Source organism: Gymnoscopelus microlampas, assembly GCF_963454915.1.
Source record: "Gymnoscopelus microlampas genome assembly, chromosome: 9".
Classification (NCBI taxonomy): Eukaryota; Metazoa; Chordata; class Actinopteri; order Myctophiformes; family Myctophidae; genus Gymnoscopelus; species Gymnoscopelus microlampas.
In genome coordinates this window covers 57,098,664-57,117,303 of record NC_139946.1, presented here as the reverse complement: position 1 = coordinate 57,117,303, position 18,640 = coordinate 57,098,664, and the positions used below count along the sequence as shown (strand labels likewise).

Here is an 18,640-nt window from a genome sequence, read left to right as displayed (position 1 = left end):
GTGATTATTATATATGTTGTGTGTGTTTAATGTTCTCTAACGTTTAGTATGGTGTTCTGGTGACTATTTAGTAGACTTACATTCTCCTGCAATCGTTCTATTCCTCACAGTAACAGATCTACACACACACACACACACACACACGTGTTCCTTGACTTTTTTACTGATTGATTGAATACTTTATAAGTCATAAATGTAAACAGCATGTGGTACAGTGAGACAATAAGGCTAAAGGATATTATAATCCTGTGTATTTGTATCATTTTGTCTCACTTGTGTTGTTAAAATGCTTCAACAATATTCCAATGTATTCCACTTTTTTCCCAAAACTATTTGATCTACAAGCTCACGTGTTGCGTCGCAACACGTGAGCTTGTAATTGAGCTTGTAATTTAGACGCTTAAAGTTGTTAAACTAATTATGTTCAGCTGGTGACCCTCTAGAACCCCCTCAAGGACCCCAGAGTATATAGACAAACAACCAACAACAACCAGGAGCTCCAGGGTTTTTTACCGAGGCGTGGAATCATCTCTACCCGGGGGAAGGAGCCTGTTTGTCGGCATGAAGATTGAGTTCGCCCCGCTGAACGTCTCGCTGCGGAGAAGACTCCAGACTGCTGCTGTTTTACAATGGATCTTCTCTCCTTCCCGGGAGAAAAATAGGAAAAAAATAGAAAAAGTTCTCCTCGGAGCACAGGTCTCCGCCAGGTCAGGTAGGTTATTGTGGCCTCCTGGTGGCACTATAATAGGCCAATGTGAAAAAGGGTGCGATTTGTTTTTAGGCTTTTCACTGCAATCGGACACTGCATTCATGATTTGAGGCATTTTGTTCCAAACATGTGTTTTGCAAAATCATGCGTTCATGATTTGAGAAATGTTGTTGAAAACGGACCAATCCTGCAAATTTGGAAGCCAATCTTCGGCAATCAGGATGTAATATTGGAAATAGGACAGATCCGTGTTGATCACATGACTATAGAGATACTGTGTACCGATTTGTGTGATGTTTGGACAACATCTGTAGGAGTAGTATCAATAAATGTGTTTTGCACAAATCGGCCTCCTGGTGGCGCTATAACAGGCGCTGCGAGGCGTTGAGAGCTTGTAGATCGGCTATTTTTGGCAAAGAGGTGTAGAGGGAAAAAAGGGCAGACTAAGTCAAAAAAATATATATATCTGAAACACCATTTTATACAATATAGAGGGGGTCCCTGCTTTATTGGTCTGAAAAGGTTGAAGACTTTAGTGTATTTATTTTCTCACTAATAGTATAACATGGAGAGAGTGATGACAGAGGCACACACACCCTGTGTTGCTCATGGGTCCTGCTAGGCAGCAGTGTTCGGTAAGTGTTGCCATGTCTGCTTATTATAAGCGATTATGGGCTTGTTTTTCTGTAAAGTTGCTTGTAAATATTGGTGGTCGGGGGTTTGTTTCTAAAGTGTAGTTGATGATTTGGGCTTGTTTCCTAATGTCCTTTGGGCTTGTTTCCTAATGTCTTTTGGGCTTGTTTCCTAATGTCCTCCACCAGAAAATTGTTTAAACCAGCTTCTTAAACATTTTCATGGTATGGACCCCCATATTAATATTTAATTGTCTGCGTACCGGTACCCCCATCTGAACACATATTTAGTGCCAGGGTCTCTGCACATGTTGAATGTCCTTCCAACAAACATCAACAAGTGTGACTCCTATATCACCCTCCTTCAAAACCACCATAAAAGAGCACCTGTCTGTAATTATTACTGGTCCTAAAAAAGTCCTCCACCAGAAATGAAATGACACCACCCCCCCCCCCAACTGTGTACTTATATAGGCCTACGCTTATTGCTACTGTCTTGTTTATTATTGTATATTATTGTATATATTTAAATGTCTTAATGAATTCTGGGTTTCACCAGACGGGCGCGTCACTACCGCCCATTGGGAACTTCCGATCGAATCGGTCACTGACGGCATTAAAACACTTCTTTATTGAAAGATATGGATTATTACATTAAACTACTACGCCGTAGCAAGAGTTAACATTTGGGGCGTGGGGGGTAAGCACCTTTATTTTCAATTTGTACATGTTTGGAGTGTCTTCGGGGTATAGTGCTGAAAGTCCCTGTGTCCATGGGGGGTGAACCCTACAACTCTCGTAGATTGAAAACGTCAGAATCATAAATACGTCTACGAGAGTTCCTTACTCTACCCGGCTCACTGTCCCTGTCCGAGACCAGCAGAGCCCAGTCATCTGCGAACAGGAACAGTTTGCAGTCGCAAGCTGAAGACATATCGTTCACATATATCAGGAACAGTAAAGGTCCTAGTATACTTCCTTGCGGAACACCACAAGCCACTGGGAGGGGAGGGGACTGGGTGCCGTTTACTTCGACCACTTGTTCCCTCACCTCCAGATAGGATCTCATCCAGCTCACCGACGTATTATCAAAACCTATTGCTTTTAGCTTATCGATCATGATTGGGTAATTAACAGTGTCAAAGGCCTTCTGGAGGTCCAGCATGACCATGCCACAATGTTTGCCATTGTCGACATCTTGTTTGATAGAGTCGTTCAAATAGATGTGGCCTTTATTCGCTTTGGGCTTGTTTTTTTTATAGATCTGGCAACACGGTTGTTCCCGGCAGGGAATAATTGAGCCCGAGACGATAGTTCAGTTATCACTGTAGATCACTCTGCTCAGTGCTACACCATCACTGTAGATCACTCTGCTCAGTGCTACAGCATCACTGTGGATCACTCTGCTCAGTGCTACACCATCACTGTGGATCACTCTGCTCAGTGCTACACCATCACTGTAGATCACTCTGCTCAGTGCTACAGCATCACTGTAGTCACTCTGCTCAGTGCTACACCATCACTGTAGATCACTCTGCTCAGTGCTACACCATCACTGTAGATCACTCTGCTCAGTGCTACACCATCACTGTAGATCACTCTGCTCAGTGCTACAGCATCACTGTAGATCACTCTGCTCAGTGCTACACCATCACTGTAGATCACTCTGCTCAGTGCTACACCATCACTGTGGATCACTCTGCTCAGTGCTACACCATCACTGTAGATCACTCTGCTCAGTGCTACAGCATCACTGTGGATCACTCTGCTCAGTGCTACACCATCACTGTAGATCACTCTGCTCAGTGCTACACCATCACTGTAGATCACTCTGCTCAGTGCTACACCGTCACTGTAGATCACTCTGCTCAGTGCTACACCATCACTGTAGATCACTCTGCTCAGTGCTACACCGTCACTGTAGATCACTCTGCTCAGTGCTACACCATCACTGTAGATCACTCTGCTCAGTGCTACACCATCACTGTAGATCACTCTGCTCAGTGCTACACCATCACTGTAGATCACTCTGCTCAGTGCTACACCATCACTGTAGATCACTCTGCTCAGTGCTACACCATCACTGTAGATCACTCTGCTCAGTGCTACACCATCACTGTAGATCACTCTGCTCAGTGCTACACCATCACTGTAGTCACTCTGCTCAGTGCTACACCATCACTGTAGATCACTCTGCTCAGTGCTACACCATCACTGTAGATCACTCTGCTCAGTGCTACAGCATCACTGTGGATCACTCTGCTCAGTGCTACACCATCACTGTAGATCACTCTGTTCAGTGCTACACCATCACTGTAGATCACTCTGCTCAGTGCTACAGCATCACTGTGGATCACTCTGCTCAGTGCTACACCATCACTGTAGTCACTCTGTTCAGACATCAGACACAGGGTAGAAGGGAACAGATCACTGGATTAAAACCTTTTGGCTCAACATTCCTTTTTTACAACGTGAAAACCAGTAAGTTACACTTTATCGTCCTTTGTTAACAGTAGTGGAGAATTGTGTGTGTGTGTGTGTGTGTGTGTGTGTGTGTGTGTGTGTGTGTGTGTGTGTGTGTGTGTGTGTGTGTGTGTGTGTGTGTGTGTGTGTGTGTGTGTGTGTGTGTGTGTGTGTGTGTGAACAAAATGTAAAGATGCATATTGTTTTATTTAAACACAACCTCCTTATGAATAAAGAATAAGATTTGTTTACATCAGTAGCTGTTGTTGTAAGGGATTTAATAAGTGTAACAACTTGACAGAACAAGATGTCTATTTGTAATGGAGGTGGTTTTTTCATAATTCAGTTTGTGTACAACTGGACTGAACACACCCTCTGTGTCCTGATGTGACCTCCTGAGGGGTTCTTGTAGCTGACACACATGAACCAGTCCTACACTGCCCTCTAATGGTCAGAAAGGCTCACTTCATTACAATTATGTCAATACAGTATCAGTCTGCAGAGAGGCTACACACACACACACACACACACACACACACACACACACACACACACACACACACATGAAAAATGAAAAAAATATATAATATAAAATAAATAATACATTCATTGTATGTTCCCCCAAAATATGTAAAGTATGTTGTTTTTAAGGATAGTTTAGATAGATATTCTTATTAATTTAGATCAGTGATCAGGTCACTACATCAAAGCTTCACATCTTCTGGCCAATCAGATTATAGTATTTTCCATGATCAAGGTGTTTGTTTGTTTGTTTCTTTCTTTCTTTCTTTCTTTTCTTTCTCTAGTTGTGAACATGGTGATCTACGATCAGAGACATTCATCACGTCTCCTTCTGCTGTTAGTTGTGTATCATCTCTGCATCTCTGGAGGTAAATCATTACACTGTAACTAACCTACTGTTTATGACATAACAACATCTCTCTTACACTATATTTACATAGAAAGAGAGGAGAACAGGTCATTTTAAATGATGGACATTCTAGTAGTGACCTAATAAAAAACGGGCCTCTATTAATGACCGGGGGTCCCACTGAGCCATCTACTTCTACTAGAACATCTACTGCCACAATGGACTTCATCAGTCAATGAATACAAATTGTTATTATTATTATTATTATTATTATTATTATTATTATTATTATCATTACCCTTATTATTATTATTATTATTGGCCTGATAATTCACAGACATAATATGGTTGTCTACTGAAATGAACATGACACATATTTTACTTTCAATATTGACTTTTTGTTTCAATATTGACTGTTTTAACTGTTCAACTTAAAATAACTGAAATAATGTTCTTCACACAGACCAACAATATAGGAAATACATTCCACTGGGAGGAATCCTTCAATTGCTTCCAGATACTAAGTCTGTTACTGAACCCATCACTGGCATCCTTTGGAAACATGACAACAATAAGGTAGCAGAATGGTATCAGTTCTTTGGCCCTGAAGTGGATTACTACGGGACATTTAAAAACCGCACTGCATTGAATAAAGACACTGGAGAGTTGGTCATCAACAATGTGAACATAAGAGACGGTGGAATATATTCTGTGGAGATAAACGGCCGAGTGCAGAGACAGAACCATTACATTAAAGTGATCAGTAAGTATGCATTGTGTCCTGTGAAGAATAACTGTTATAGTTATGTGTTGTACTTTTATCATAATATCCACATGTTCCAATACACATGTCTAGTCTACAGCCAGTTAGTCTATAAACTTTATTCACCCCTGTCCCAGAACCGTCCCAAAATACTAACTTGGCAGGTTACGTATAATTTGGTATGGAGTATCCTGAAACATAGGGGGAAGTAACAAAATAAGATTCAGGGCCTTTGCTGCCATTCTATTTTAAAATATCACCCATAACATCCTAAGAAACACAAAGACAAAATACTGACCGCTTGTCAAATTCTCATCAAAGATGACTATTTCCCAGCCCTTCATGGTGGTTATTGAACCGGTAACCTTCTGATTTCTACGATCCAGTCCAGAAAACCTGGACTGGATCCACTGATCTTCAGATATTATATACTGACAGGAGTCAGGAGTCAGGAGACAATGTTTTTCACCCTGTCCATCCGTCCGTGTGTCTGTGTGTCCGTCCGTGTGTGTGTGCCAGGGACGTGCACAGATAGACTTTTTTCTTTTCAGTTTACAGCAGGGGTCTTCAACAGGGGGTCCGGGACCCCTAGGGGGTCCTCAGAGTTACTACAGGGGGTCCGCCAAATCTTTATGTGATATGATTTTTCTTTTTACCATAACCACTCGAAACCTAGCATCCCTTTTCTGAGGAGAACAACGCCTCGCAGCGCGAGGCGTTGTGAGCTTGTAGATCTGCTATTTTTGGCAAAGAGGTATAGGTGTAGAGGGAAAAAAAGAGCAGACCAAGTAAACAAAAAAAAGTATAATTTACTTGAGCACCTGCCCCTCAAAATGTCTGTGCACGCCACTGGTGTGGTGTCCATCTGTGAACAGCTAATCTCCGGCACCGTTGGCCCGGTCGGTGTGAAACTGTTCACGCACACCCCCTGGATGCCAGAGCAGAACCTCTGCCCCAAATTCTTCAGCTCGGCTTGTTATAGCGTCACCAGGAGGTCGACTTTTGCAAAACATTTTTCTTGACAGTACTCCTACAGATTGTGTCCAAACATCACGCCAATAGGTACACATTATCTCTATTAGTCATTAAACGAAACCTGTCTTTCAGATTGTTCATGTTCCATCCTGATTGGCTTCCAAAGTTTGCAGGAGTGCTTGGACAAAATGGCTCAAATCATGAACAGGCATGAGATTGCCGTGAAACTTTGCACGCACATTGCCACTAGGCTAAACCGGCCTTATGGTGGTGCGATAACAGACAGATTTGCGTTTTTACCTGTAACTGCACCGATCTGTGTGAAACTTTGCACACACACTCCCTAGAGGCCAGGGAAAAACCTCTTCCCTGCATTTTGCACATTGGCCTTTTATAATGCCACCAGTTTAAAAAAAAATATTACTCCCTACAGATGTTGTATTTTCACTAACCTTTGAAAAATCATAGAATATTATTATTATTATTATTATTATTATTATTATTAACGATCCATCCACCGATGGCTTTAAAAGATGTATTAGAGTCTGGTAGAATCGGGGGGAAAGCGTGCCGTTGCGATAATCCCTTCCATAGTTATTAGCTGACAAAAAAAACAACAGAAAGCAGAGAAAAAAGGATTTTCTCCAAATCCATTAGGATGGAAGTGAAAGTGAACGTTTTTTTTGTGATCACGAGATTTCCTGCTTCACTGCTTCACTGGGAGTCAAATGGTGACTCATAGGTTAGCAAAGAGCGCCATCTAGCATAAAATCAGAAAACACACACCATGCGTCACAAGACATCATTGGCTATGTGGGCGTTGGATTGACATACGTCAAAACATGTCATTGGCAGGGCCGCATTAACCGTGGAACGTAGTGGAACTTGTGTTCCACGGCCCGCAGCCTGCAGGGCCCTGTGACAATTGTGTATCTATTATTATATATTTTTTTAAATAAAAAAAAAATAATGTTTTAAAATGTGTATTTCATTATAATAATTTCATATATATATATATATATATATATATATATATATATATATATATATATATATATATATATATATATATATATATATAGACTAATATCGCTACAAAATGTACAAGAAAGGCGACAGTGGCCATGCAAAAAGGAAGCAAAGGGCTGAAAAACTTAAAAGTGAACAGGAGCTTAAAGAAAGTATACCTACTGTAGACTTACAACATATTTTACCCGCAAAACAACAACAGAACGTCTAGCCGCCGGCGGTGGTGCTGAGGCCAGCGGCGAGGCGGAGTCTGAGACGGTCGTCCAGGCAGACATCCAACTCCCCCGATCCCCAAGTAAGTAAAATGTCCACCATTAGAATATTTTTACAGCAAAAAAAAGAGAAAAAGTTGATTCATATTGGTCAAATAGAACCGAATTAGACCCGAAAAATTTCTGGCGCGTGCGTGGCAGGTTGTGCACGCAAGGGGGCAGCAGTGTAGTGGGTGACTGACTGTTTCTCTTAACTTCATCAGAATGAGTTTAATTAGTTACATCACATGTTTACAGTTATAAAGAAGAGAGCAGAAGGGAAGGAGAGAGGTAGAAACAAGTTCAATGTGAGTTATGTTCTATAAACATTGGATTTATCTTTAGCAGATCTATCTGTTAAAGATGCACCCAAGCTTCAGGATAACCAAAACAGGATAAAGGAATTATTAGAAAGGCAATGAACACGTGAAACGCGGGGGGGGCGCCTTTGATTTTGTGGTGTTCCACGGCCCTGAGGGGTCTTAATGCGGCCCTGGTCATTGGTAGTCAATGAGTTAAATAGATCTTTTTTGTTTTGTTTTACATAAAGTGTATCAAACCTGATGAGTCCAGCTCACTCAGTATCCTTATATATATTATATAGAATAATTTCTGTATTTTATCTGGTTTGGTTCTTGTCTGACCTGAACATCTGCTGTGTTTCATTCTTATTGCTGTTGTTGCTGTGACACCAGTATGTCCCTCTAAGGCAGTGGTTCTCAAACTTTTTCATGTCAAGGACCCCCAAATTAACACTTATTAGCCCGCGGACCCCCATTTGAAAAGATAAGCCAGGGACACCCATAAGAGAAGATTTTTACGGCCCTATAGCAGTGATTCTCAACCATTTTAATTTCAAGGACCCCCAGTTTGACATGCATTAAGGCTACGGACCCCCATTTAATGGTATTTCTATCTCTGGGACCCCAATTTATTTTGTAAAATCAATGTTAATCTATAACTCTGAGTGTGTACAAATGGAACCAAATGGACCCGTTAGGGTCCATTTGGTTCCATTTGTACACTCTCAGAGTTACAGACCCATAAGGGTCCATTTGGTTCCTATCCATCATTTAGCTGGGGACCCCCTGGAACCCCCTCAAGTACCCCTGGGGGTCCCCGGACCCCACTTTGAGAACCAATGCTCTAAGGTACCAATAAAGATGTTTCTTTTCTTTTCTTTTCTTCTCTTTTCTCATCAGAATATGATGAGAAGTATTCATCATATCTGATGCCAACAGTTGGAGAGGATGCTGTTCTACCATGTGAGGTTGATCCCACTGATCCCAACATCGACCTCACTGCCCTGACCATAAAGTGGTCCAGATCAGGTGATCCATATGTCTACTACCAGAGGAACGGGCGTGAACTGGTTGACAATAAGGATCCTTCCTACGTGAGAAGAACTTCTCTCTTCCAGGCTGAAGTGAAGAAAGGCAACATGTCCCTCAAACTGACCAGAGTGGAACGATCTGATTCAGGAATCTACAGCTGCTTCATTGAATCCAAGGAGAAAGCCACCGTTCAACTCGTTGCTGGTAAGACAATTGTTCTGAGGAATTATAATTGTGGAGGAACCAAAGTTAATTAAAACAAAATGTTACTGTTCTACATTGTTGATATATTGTTGATATCATTTTTGTTTTAAATTGTTTTCATTATTATGAACTATTTCATAGTTTAGAGCTTGTATATCTGCTATTTTTGAATAGCCAAAGTATAAAAGGTCATAATTATTCTGATGCTATATTTAAACATTTTGCTGGGTACCCACTGGAACCCCCTCAAGTACCCCTGGGGGTCCCCGGACCCCACTTTGAGAACCAATTCTGTGGTAAGGTCATTTAGCAGCTAAATGACCTTACCACAGAAATGGAAACACAATACAAGAGAACAAAACAGAAACTTGTAGAGATAACTGGACACATTTGTTTGATTGATGAGTGATGTAGCCACTGACAGGTCCTGACAGACACATACCTGTATGTCCCCACTAGGCCTGACCTCTGCCCAAGAGTTTGCCAGGATAACTTTGAACCAGCTTTCTTCAAAAACAACAAAAACAATGTAGACTAAGTTGAACCAAAAATGTCTGTCTGTTGTTGATCAATACATGTTATTACTATTTACAATTTAATTTAGGCATTTATCAGACGCTGTTAATCCAGAGTAATTTACAGTAAGCAAGGACACAAGATAATACATCAAATAGAAATGGTAATCTAATAATAAACTAATACATACTGTAAGTAAACCAAGAACCTATCATCATTATTTGGTAGATTTTCTCCTCTAAATGGTGTAACTATTGTTGGTGAAAAGTTTTAAAACATGTATTTTTATTCAGGAATGAACGTATGTACTTGTGTATCGTGTTGAGTGGTAAATCACTGATCTATATACAGTGGTTCTCAAACTTTTTCATGTCAAGGACCCCCAAATTGACACTTATTAGCCCGCGGACCCCCATTTCAAAAGATATGCCAGGGACCCCCATAAGAGAAGATGTTTTACGGCTCTAGCAGTGATTCTCAACCATTTTAATTTAGAGGACCCCCAGTTTGACATGCATTAGGCTACGGACCCCCATTTAATGGCATGTATGTCTCTGGGACCCCAAATTCATATTGTAAAATCAATGTTAATGTAACTCTGAGAGTGTACAAATGGAACCAAATGGACCCGTTAGGGTCCATTTGGTTCCATTTGTACGCTCCACGAACCAAATGGACCCGTTAGGGTCCATTTGGTTCCATTTGTACGCTCTCAGAGTTACAGACCCATAAGGGTCCATTTGGTGCCTAATCTATCATTTAGCTGGGGACCCCCTGGAACTCCCTCAAGGACCCCTGGGGGTCCCCGGACCCCACTTTGAGAACCATGGCTATAAAATATATTGATTATTGAGTAACAATAGTTGTAAGGAGTCAATCTGAACTAAATCTTCTTACTATTTCACTCTCTCTTCCTCCTCTTCTTCTTTTATTCTAGTTTCTGTAGACTATAGAGACTCGTCTTGGAGTCTACAGAATCCTCTATGGATCATCTTCCTCATCATCCTCATCGGCAGCCCCTTCATCATCCTCAGCATCATCAGTGTGCTGGTTAATAAGAGACGAAGCATCCTCACATTCTGCAGAAGCTTAATTCCACCTGCTGATAAGAACAGGTACAGAATGTTTCATGTTTTATTTCATTTCATATCAACTCATCTCTCTGTTATTTACAATTAATCTTTCAGCACATTCTAGTAAAAGGTTGAATTATTCTACACTTTAACCCTTTAAGACCTGAGGCTGATTCTACAAATGTCTTCTAAATCCTAACTGTTTCCTGATAAAAACGTATGTTTCTGTATCAGTGGTTCTCACACTTGTCAAGGTCCACGGACCCCCATCTGAAAATATGTTGTTCCAGGGACCCCCTGAAGCAAAGATTTGAGTAAAAAATGTTAAATAATATATATATATATTCAAAGATTTGCACAAATGTTACGAAATAGTAGATCTACTATGAGCTTGTATAGCTGCTATTTTTGAATAGCCAAAGTATACAATAATGTTTAAAGTGGTTAAAATCTAAAATAACACAGATGCTTTCTGCCCCTCCCCCCACCCCCCACCCCCCCCACCTCTATCATCTGTCCAGACCTGACCCTGACCCTAATGACCCTAATGACCCTAATGACCCTAATGACCCTAATGAGATAATCTGAAGTCTGAAGTGGATGAAACTCCTCACCTGAAGACCTGTCTGTCTGCTACAATGAAGACCTGTCTGTCTGCTACAATTAAGACCTGTCTGTCTGCTACAATGAAGACCTGTCTGTGTGCTACACTGCTCTCTATCTGATACAATGAAGACCTGTCTGTCTGCTGTACTGCTCTCTATCTGATACAATGTAATAGATTACTCATTGGGCAATAGTACTTGTAGGAGCCATTTCATTTGATTTAACTTATTAAGACCTGAGGCCGATTAAAAAAATGTATTCTAAATCCTAACGCTATATATATATTCAGCTGTGTTGTCCTGCTACTCACACAGCTGTGTTGTCCTGCTACTCACACAGCTGTGTTGTCCTGCTACTCACACAGCTGTGTTGTCCTGCTACTCACACAGCTGTGTTGTCCTGCTACTCACACAGCTGTGTTGTCCTGCTACTCACACAGCTGTGTTGTCCTGCTACTCACACAGCTGTGTTGTCCTGCTACTCACACAGCTGTGTTGTCCTGCTACTCACACAGCTGTGTTGTCCTGCTACTCATCACAGCTGTGTTGTCCTGCTACTCACACAGCTGTGTTGTCCTGCTACTCATCACAGCTGTGTTGTCCTGCTACTCACACAGCTGTGTTGTCCTGCTACTCACACAGCTGTGTTGTCCTGCTACTCATCACAGCTGTGTTGTCCTGCTACTCACACAGCTGTGTTGTCCTGCTACTCACACAGCTGTGAGTAGCAGGACAACAGAAGAGAAACAGATTTTCAACCGCTCGCTCCCATACACACACGCAGCGCAGATTATGAATGAAACTAAGACTTTGAATTGAATCATTTTGAGTTTATTTTGAACCTTTATGCTGCGCCTGTTTGTTTTGAAACCCTTTTTAGTTTAAGTCTGGAGCCTGTTCTTGTTTTTGTTGTTTGCACCCCCCCCCCCCCCCCCTTATTATTTGAAACTTTCACACAACTCCTGCCATAAACCAACCTGTTCCAATCCATCAAGATGCATCAATCAACAACATCAAACAGTGAGTAACTAACAGGACAGCCCAAGTCAAGTTGTGAGTGTGTTTAAGACGTATCCTGGCATATTGGCCCTACAGTAACAGTACGACTTTATTTATTATTCCGGTTTTACAGATACACTTTATTTTGTTCCAATACTCCTCCCACTCCCACAGTGTTTGCGGCACACACTGGTGCCATATGTGTCAAATTGACCGTCTTCATCTGGAATGGTGTTTATCCATTCTGCTAAGAGATGTGTTGTATAGTTTAAATGATATTCATTTATTAGTGTGGTGGATGGTTTCCTCCTCCATATGCACAATCTATGTAAAGCGCTTTGGATAAAAGCGCTTTATAAATGCACCATTTACCATGTATTATGAGTTATGATGTCATTTACCATGTATTATGAGTTATGATGTCATTTACCATGTATTATGAGTTATGATGTCATTTACCATGTATTATGAGTTATGATGTCATTTGGTTTCTTCTGGTTCTTACGTTGTGCCTTAAGGTTCCCCTAGAGGCCGGGGCGTAACAATGCAGATATACTGCCTAAAATGCTGGTTTCTCTGATACCACACAATTTATCACATCATGATTGATTTGTAATGTATAGTAAAATGTTATTTTGAGTATGTTTATGATGACTATTTTATACTCTTACTGCACTATTTACATTATTATTTTACTAACTTGTGAACAAAACTTCAACAATTCTTAATGGAATAGTTATTTATTCTTTAAAAAAGAATTATGCGTTCTTACCGGATCAGTATTTCGTATTGACGGATAGGGAAGTTATGGGAATGTGATCAGGAAGATCAGAACATCTCTTTATCTTCCTCTCTTTATTGCACTTGATGTGTGAAATGTGTTGTACATGAAATAAAGCTTGAATGATTTATTCATTGTATTTGTTACTATATTTTTAGGGCCATAAGTATTGTAGAATTTGAGAAATAGACATTGTGAGGAATCATTTTCCTCATCCTTATAAGATAAATAGTTTTATGGGTTTTTATTTTAAATTACTATGGTTTTAAATATTATGTTAAAAGGATCCCTGGCGACAAAGCCTTATATGCCTTAATTAATACATTATTATAATTTCCCTCTATGACTAAAATTAAAAACACCTTCAATTTTATTCATGTATTCTATAGGGCTGGATCACACATGGACAAATGACATCATCAACCTGCGACGGGTGTTGTCCCCCTTAAATAAAGGAAAAAGAAAGAATGAAAGAAAGAGTAAAAGATTATTTCTATTTCTAAAATAAATACAATATTTCATATTTTGCATTTGTAATTTTTAATCATAGAGGGCAATTATAATGTACTAGAGTTTAGGGACGCTACGCAGCCTATACACCACCGACCAATATGTCTGAGTCATAATGTCAGAGTGTTGTACCTGTCTGTCTGTGTCCCTTTTGTGCCCATATATGGAGATCTCTGTATCCTGGTGGCGCTCTAAAGGCAGATGTGAAAAATGCACGGCAAAGGTTTTTCCTTGGCCTCTAGGGAGTGTGCGTGCAAAGTTTCACGCAGATCGGTGCATTTACAGGAGAGCTAGCCATGGTTCACATGACGCTTGTATACTGTCATGGAATGACAGTCATGTTTCAGGGCTACAGGAGAGCTAGGTATGCTCTCCTGTTAACCAGATGTTTTGTGTAGAAATACATGGAACGGTCCGACCGTTCTGAGGTCGCTGGATTTGCCCCGGGGTGACTGTGTTTTGGGGCGAGTGTTTTGGTATTTGTCTTTAAAGCTTTAAGGGTGTTTGTGGAGCGCACAGTAATGTCACAACCTGAGCCAGAGATGAATGATGTGGATGAGGACAATGACTCACTGAGGATGTGTGGTTTGGGGCAGAAGGTCCTCCTACTGGACTCTGGCAGCTCTCCTGTTGATTTACTAAACGATGAGCACCTTCACTCATCAGACTCTGCTGCTGCAGTACTAAGTCCTGTGTCCAGGGGGAGCTCTTCTGGTGAAGCTGCTCTCTGCATTCAGTGCATTGATCCTGGGCTGGGGACCACAGAGAGGCAGGACAGGGAATGTAACTTTTTTTAAAGGATTGCACCATGGCACTTTACCTATATGTGCTGTGTTGGTAACTTTCTAGATGAATTGCACGTCACACATATTGTTTTGGGTTTTTTATGTCTGTTTGTGCTGTTTTTAGTTATTTTTATGTTTCTTAGATAGATAGGCTTGATGTTTTATGTTGCACTGCTAGTGACTGAGGGGGAACGGTATATTTCATGTTCTGTATGATTGTAAGTACATGAGGAAAGTGATTCTAGATCCTCTGAGCAAGCAGGCCGGCTCTATTAGCTCAATGGTAAAAATGACAGCACTTGCTCAGAAAACCGGGTTAAAATCTGGGGTAGAAGAGGAAAATATAATTAAAGAAGTAAGGAGGCACCCCAATGTGTTGCCAATATGGCTGCTGTGCATAGAGCCCATTGTTACATCATCGCCTGTTTATGCTGCAGATACGCAGATACAGGCTTCATGAATGACTTTAAGATCATTATCACATCTCTATAATGTGTTAATATGTGAAACTGTTCTTAGTGGATGATTGAATGTCTTTGAGCTTTATGGCATGGTCTCTTCTTAAAGACATGAACACTATTATTTGACAATCACAGTTATTTTTGCATAATAATCAGAATGATTTACATACAACTGTATGAATTCATCTGCTGAAATGTTTTCATACATTTTGAAAAATATATATTTTTAAACTACAACCTCACAACACTTCGCATTGTGACACATTGAATATCTGCTTTACAAATATATTTACAATATGTTTTTGCTGTACATTATGTATTATGATTATTATGTATTGATTTTGTCATTTATTTGTACACACGTTTTTATTTTATTGTTAGCTGAGACTTCACAAAACCAATATGACTCCAATATGGATGAGGTATCAATAAGATGTTATATTTATGTAATGATTTACCACACCATATAATTATTTAAACTATTGGTTGTATTTTAAGTTTTTAAACTGTTCTCTTATACTCAGACTGTCATGTAAAATGTTTCATGTTGTGTAATGCATTTATTTCTGTGTGGACCCAGGAAGAGTAGCTGCTGCTGCTAAGGTATTAGGGATACAAATAAACACATTTTGTTTAAAAAATGGCCGATTTACAAGCCCACAAAACCTCGCATCGCAATGCGTTCTGAGCCATGTCAGAAAAAATAAAAATATATTTTCCAAAAAGTAACAGTTTTGGACAAAATGAGGTTTTCACACAACAGTGATTGGATGTATCTCTACAGGTAAAGCTGTCAGGTTAGTAAGAACTTGAATTTGCTTGGATTTATCTCTACAGGTACAGTATTATGGGAGTTATAATAAAGCCTAAGCCTAACATATTAGGTTCAGCACAGAGTTATTACTGTACGTAGGCATAGGCCTTCTGTTAAAGAAAAAATGTCTAATTATGACAAAAATAAAAACATGAATTTAAATTAAAGAATTAAATGGCATTTGCGGTTGAATTTAACACATTAAGGGCCCACAGACAAAGGGAAAAAAAGGCTTCAAAGATGGCAGCAGCCTACTTTGCCAAGATGTTCCTGACCAGGAACTCTTTGATTGGGTGGATCACATGATCTTCACACTCTCTGACATTCATGTCCAGACAGTAGAACACATACATTAGTAGCATTAAACACAACTAAACACTGCTGATCTGATGAGAATGAAAATAACCTGATCCTAGCCCTGAAACATGACTGACTGTCATACCATGAAAGTCATGGCGCTACTTGTTCCTGTTTTTTTTTAAATGTTATATTCCTAATCCATAACATAACTTTAAGTGTATTCCATTCTTTTCTCATGAATAGTAGGCATGGAGAGAGTGATGACAGTGACAGAGACAGACAGACAAATGCGTGAGAGAGGTGGCTTCCATTTCAGACTGCCACATTGGCAGGCTGCCATCTATGCTGCGCCAGAATGGGCTTCTCCCAGAATGTGTGTTCAGTCAGTTGCCATGTCTGCTTATTATAAGCGTTTATGGGCTTGTTTTTCCTGTAAAGTTGCTTGTAAATATTGGTGGTTGTGAGTTTGTTTCTAAAGTGTAGTTGATTGTTTGGACTTGTTTCCTAATGTTGTTTAAACCAGTGGTTCTTAAACATTTTCATGGTATGGTAATGGACCCCCAAATTATTATTTAATTGTCTGCGTGCCGTACCCCCATCTGAACATATTTAGTGCCAGCCAGGACCCTGCACATGTTGAATGTCCTTCCAACAAACATCAACAAGTGTGACTCCTTATATCACCCTCCTTCAAAACCACCATAAAAGAGCACCTGTCTTGTTTATTATTGTATATTGTATATCTTTACATGTCTTGATGAATTGAATACCTAGTACCACAATGGAAACACCCCTATAGGGCTTTTTGTGTTATCCTTTTAACAATCATCGTACAACAAAACTGTTCCTCTGTACAAATTAGCAAACTGTTAATAAAGTATTCAATCAAATCGAAAAACCCTGTACCAGATTTATGTTGTTAAAATGTTTAACAAATATTTCGCATTTTTCCCAATATTTTTTTTGAAAATATCAGATCTACATGCAACGCGTTGTGAGCTTGTAGATGGTAACCGCCCAACTCACTCCAAATCCAACTCACTCCAAATCGCGCCCAACTCACTCCAGACATCTCACTCCACACACTTGCCCAACTCACTCCACACACTTGCCCAACTCACTCCACACACTTGCCCAACTCACTCCACACACTTGCCCAACTCACTCCAAAAGTTATTATTGAGTACAATATTGAGGAATTAAGTACAATATTGAGGAATTTGTTACTTTTAACTCTGTTCTGTTTTAGGCTTGGTTAAAGTTTTAAATACTGTCTCTACAAAACAACTTAATGGTTCTGGGGGGGGGGGGGGGGGGGGGGGGGGCTCGCTGGCCACTTTGGCACTTGGAGTCCAGTGTTTGTTAGATGTCTTATTCTATTGTTGGTCAAATCAAGAGGTGTTGTTATATTCCTCGTTAAGGTTTTGGCCCTCCTCCACTGAGTTCACCCGCATAATCACCCTCCACCCAGGTTAGGGTTAGGGTTTAGGGTTAGGGTTAGGGTTAGAATGTAAGAGTCTCCACCGATTCAACCCACACACACACACACACACACACACACACACACACACACACACACACACACTATAATATTATAATTTATAGCTGCAAAGTAACTAGTAAAATAAATACATTTAGTGGAGTAAAAAAACAATATGTGGATCCAATATGTAGTGGAGTTAGAGGTAAAACCATTGGAAGTTGGGAATACTCAAATAACGCACAAATACCCAACATTGTACATAAGTACAGTACTTAAGTTAATGTACTTAGTTACTTTACACCACTGACACATTGAACCAATATTACACTGGTGACATTGCATGGAGTGAGTTGGGTTTGGTCCTGGAGTGAGTTGGCTATGGTCCTGGAGGGAGTTGGTCTTTGGTCCTGGAGGGAGTTGTCCCAGCCCTGGAGTGAGTTGGGCGAGCCCTGGAGTGAGTTGGGCAAATATTTCTTAAGTCTTCATGGAGTGAGTTGGATTTGGAGTGAGTTGGGCGGTATTCTTGTAGATCGGCTATTTTCAAACAGCCGATGTAAACTGCATACAAGTTTAAAGTGCTCATGTGGCCTGTCTTTTGGGCTTGTTTTCATGGACCTGGCAACACTGGTGTTTTCCCTGGTGGAGAGCAGTTGAGTGTAACCTCGGTCCCAGCCTCACTAGTTGAGTGAGGCTGGGACGAGGAGCTCCGTTCCGTCAGCAGAAATTGGACTTCCGGTTTTCGAGCTAGCAGAAATAAGGTTTCCGGCTGCCTTCAAAATAAGATCGTGCATTTTTTATGTTTTTAAAAGACACAAATCTATTTTAAAAATACATTTATGATGTATGCCTTTTAAATGGCTCATACTAAAACACTTATAAGTGGCAAGTTTAAAAAAAAAAAAGACACAATTGTATTTAAAAAATACATTTATGATGTACAGTATGTCTTTTTAAATGGCTTATACTAGATCACTTCTAAGTGCCAGGTTGTTCCAGTTTGAAATTGGCTATTGACCCCCATTAAATGTGCACTTAGCACTGTTTTGCACTTTAACTGGATATTGATTTGTGTGTGTTACATA

The 18,640-nt window shown here is 40.2% G+C and overlaps 1 protein-coding gene across 3 annotated transcripts in view; it reads right to left on the bottom strand.

Moving 5' to 3' along the window:
* The window catches only part of tmem259 (transmembrane protein 259), a 298,209-nt gene that overhangs the window by 75,061 nt on the left and 204,508 nt on the right, over nucleotides 1–18,640 (bottom strand). The gene's annotated exons all lie outside the window — the stretch shown is intronic.